Raw genomic sequence first — 4,423 nt, 5'->3', positions numbered from 1 at the left:
ATGGTGCCCGCCCTTCGCTGGCTATTTAAACCTCTGCTCTCAACTCAATAAAGGAGGCTTGATCAGATTCCTGTCTTGCCTCCATCTCTCCGCGCCCTTACCCATCTTCATTCCCAGTCCCTCTTTCAGGTTCCCACGTTGTTGATGTCCCACGGGATGGGACAGATAAAACCTTTTCCATATTCACCACATATGTACGGTTTCTATCGAGTATGAGTCTGCTGATTATCAGTGAGAGAAGCCATCCAGGTAAAGGCTTTTCCACATTCCCCACATACATGGGGTTTCTGTCCAGTACGAGTTCGCTGATGAACAGTGAGAGCAGTCTTCCTCATTTAGCCTTTGCCACCTTCACCACATACATAGGGTTTCTCTCCAGTATGAGTTCGTAGATGAGTTTTAAGATGTGCTTTCCGGTTGAAACCTTTGCCACATTCACCACATACGTGGGGTTTCTCTCCAGTGTGAGTTAGCTGATGATTAGAGAGCACAGTCTTCAAGATAAAACCTTTTCCACACTCATCACACACATGGGGTTTCTTTCCAGTATGAGTTCGCTGATGATCACTGAGAGAAGTCTTCTTGATAAAGCCTTTTCCACATTCACCACATACATGGGGTTTTTCTCCTGTATGAGTTAGTAGATGAGTTTTGAGCTGTGTTTTCTGAATGAAGCCTTTTCCACATTCACCACATACATGGGGTTTCTCTACTGTATGAGTTTGCTGACGAACACTGAGCTTGTTCTTCTTAGTAAAGGATTTTCCACATTCACCACATACATGGGGTTTCTCTCCAGTATGAGTTCGCTGATGAACAGTGAGAGCAGTCTTCCTGATAAAGGCTTTTCCCCATTCACCACACACATGTGGTTTCACTCCAGTATGAGTTCGCTGATGAACAGTGACGTTCTTCCCGATAAAAGCTTTGCCACATTCACCACATACATGGGGTTTATCTCCTGTGTGAATTATCTGATGTGCTCTAAGGTGCTGCTTCTGGTTGAAAGCTTTACCACACTCACCAAGTACATAGGGTTTTTCTCCTGCATGAATTTGTAGATGACTTTTGAGATGTGCATTCCGACTGAAACCTTTGCCACCTTCACCACAGACATGGGGTTTCTCTCCAGTATGACTTTGCTGTTGAATAGTGAGGTCCATCTTCCTGATAAAGGCTTTTGCACATTGACCACATACATGGGGTTTCTCTGCAGTATGAGTTCGCAGATGAGCAGTAAGATCAGTCTTCCTGGTGAAGCCTTTCCCACATTCATTGCATATATAGGGCATCCCTGCCACAAGAGTTTCCCGATATCCCTTGAGGTAGGATTTACTGTGATAAGCTTTGCCACATTGCTTTTGTCCTTCATGGGCTTTTTGATGTTCATTGATTTTGAACACTTTCTTGAATTTTTTCCCACACTGACTGCATTCAGGTTCTTATCTAGTGTATCAGTGATCCGGTGCTCATAGAGCACAGACTCCTTGATGAAGGTTGTCCCACATTTATCACCTGTATGTGGTTTCTCAATTTCATCAGATTTCTGATGGTGAATGCATTGTGACTTCATGAGCCTGGATTGTTCACACTCAGGGAATTTCTTTTCAGTACAATATTGCCCTTGTTCAACATGGAGAAAAGTTTCCTCATCTTCACTGAGCACAACTGACTTCTGTATTTTATTCCTTCTATTCTGATTTAATTCAGGAATGATTAAATCTGATTTTATGATTTTTTCATGTAAGCCAAACATCTCATCATTTTCCTTTGGAGGAAAATTATTTTGGTGTTGAGAAACAATAATTTCCAATGTATTAAATTTATAACACCGTTCCGTTCTGTCTATGCATCTTTCACATTGCAAGTGCTCAAGCAAATGATCATCATCTTTGTGGATTTCTATAAAAGAAAAGAACATGGACTCTTTTCAACATTTTGATTGACAACGGGTCTCTTAAAATATGCATTGATACAAAGTAGATCTTTAGTGACAACCCTCTTATATGAATAAAACACTATGCTTAATGTTTATTTCCCATTGGAAGTAATACAACAGTGTAAACAATCCAAAGAGTAAAGTTATTGTAGAAATCAGGTTGGATATGAAAGTGATGAATGAGCACAGATTTGGTATTTGCATAAAGAGGGGCATGAAAATGTACAACAAACGTAATAGAAGGGAGACATCGAGACCAATAGACCACAGATGTGATAAGGCTTGCTAATTCCAGTTGCTAGAGGTCAGATGTATTCATTTCATCAATCATTAATGAAAGACAACTAAGTATTAGACAAAGTTGGGAATGTGAAAAATGTAGAATGTTCTACTTGGGAGAAAACTATTTTTACAGGTATATATGAAAGGTACTATGGTACAGAAACATATTGGTTATGTTTCTGGAGCCTGTATTCTAGCTGACACCACCCATCTTTCAGTGTTGTCCTGTGGTAGCTTGCATGTTGCTGTGATGCCAGAAGCACTGCCACCCAGTGTTTCAAACACAAGCAGGACCACCCATGGTGTACAGGTCTTAGTAGAATCTCCAGAAACAAGGACTGGGAGGAAGACCCGGTGATCTACTTCTGGAACATGCACCCCTCAAGTTTAATGGCAATAAAATAACACTGAAGAAGTACTAAATCCTCAAAGTACAATCAACAGTAATGATGTGGATGTAGGAGAGCTTTGGGGAGCTTTTGTGGTTGACATGGCATGACTGAAAATGAGAAAAAGTAGCTGTAAACATCCTCTAATAATTGGAAGATGGAATATATGAAATATTATCAAGAAAAAATTGCAAGTTGTTAAAACAAAATGTAATGTTTAAAAATTGATAGTGTATGAATTATTTAACTAAATAGATTGATACTGGCTCTTTTTAATTAGATAGTCAAGTGGTTTATAAGGCTGGGAGTGACAAATTAAAGAAGACTAAAATCATATCCATCTTCAAAAAGTACATGGTAAGATCTTCCCTAAAGTGTAATTCTGTCAGCGGAAGGTTAATATTCATATGCCTGCAAGTCAGACCAGTTACTAAAAGTATTTAGATTTGTGCACCAATTGTTTAAGCAAACGAAGTGTGGGATCCAGCCCCAGAGTCAAAAGGCCCTTAAGAATAGCGTGTGCACTTTAAGGAAGATAAAGCAGACAGCAAAAACTGGGTAGAGTGGCTTCATATCCGATGCTGGATAAGGTAGTGAGGTGATTTAACAGTTAGTTTATATAGTAGCGAGGTGTGCGAGCCTCCAGAAGCATGGACAACAGGGCAGACTGATGTGAATGTGGGAATATGTTGAACTCTTTTAGAACACTTCATGATAAGTATCAGGCTGTGGGAAACTGCAGCTCAAGAAGAGAGTGGAGGCAGACCAATTATTCTCAGAATTAAAGATTGCAAGGCCAGGTATCTGGTTGGAGGGAAGCATTCACATTTGTAAGTTGGAGAAGAGCTCCAATTACATTCTCCTAATTAAAAATCATCCCCACAATATCCTTTCATTACAGTGCTACCTTAATGATGCCTCATATAAGCACATGATTATTACCATCTGCGAGCAGCTTTAACTATAAGAGCAGATATGGTGTTATTGTTCTCCCTGCTCAGTGGATAGTTACTTCCCTCACTTGCCCTCAGCCTCAGCACTGGTCTTTAGTTGCTCACCCAATTACTTCAGGGACATTCAGGGTAAAGACACTGCCTACCTTGTTAAGTAGGTAGGTGTCCCTGTGTGTAAGGAGTGGGAGCGGGGCTGCATGCCCTGACACTATATAAATTGGTGAAAGAATACAAAGCCTTTTTATGTCTGCCCTTCAATTATACAACCATCCCTTAGGACCCATCCAGAGGGAATTTAAGAGACAAAGTGATAGTTGATTGCTTTTTGAAAGCAACAAAGGGAACCTGATTGCTTTTAAAGCTAGGCATCTTTTAGCTGAGTAGCAAGAAGTTAGGCGCCTGTAGAAGCTGTACACTAACATCTTACTGGAGGGCAGTTGTTGAGAAAACTCTATCTGGAGATTGTGCATTTCAGCTCTAGCTTTATCCTTGGGGCTTGGAGGTTTTCTTCTAACACTAGCACTGGTCTCCCAAGCCCTGAAGTCAGGAGTATAGAGGTAAGGTTGCTTACACTTTCATCCAGGTTCTGTTTTCCACAATAACGAAATTGAGGGTGGGAGAGGGAGGGAATACGGGCAGGTGATATCAAGGAATTCAAGAAGAAAATATTTTGAAACCGTGGTAGCATCAATACTATTAACTAAATATACATACATACATACATACATATATATATACATTAGAAAATTTTCCATACCTTTTGCAGCCTGACATTGATCAACAATACATACAATCATGTACACAGATGAATGTAAAATTTGGGAACAATATAAGTATTTGGAAAATGCAGCCTTAGTGAC

The 4,423-nt window shown here is 40.1% G+C and overlaps 1 pseudogene; it reads right to left on the bottom strand.

Moving 5' to 3' along the window:
* Positions 1 to 203: 203 nt before the first annotated feature.
* LOC142427632 (uncharacterized) lies at positions 204 to 1,292 on the bottom strand (annotated as a pseudogene).
* Positions 1,293 to 4,423: the final 3,131 nt, after the last annotated feature.

The sequence above is a fragment of the Tenrec ecaudatus genome, chromosome 15 (assembly GCF_050624435.1).
Source record: "Tenrec ecaudatus isolate mTenEca1 chromosome 15, mTenEca1.hap1, whole genome shotgun sequence".
Taxonomy (NCBI): domain Eukaryota; kingdom Metazoa; phylum Chordata; class Mammalia; order Afrosoricida; family Tenrecidae; genus Tenrec; species Tenrec ecaudatus.
The sequence above is the reverse complement of the archived record's forward strand: the minus strand, read 5'-3'. Positions and strand labels throughout refer to the sequence as shown.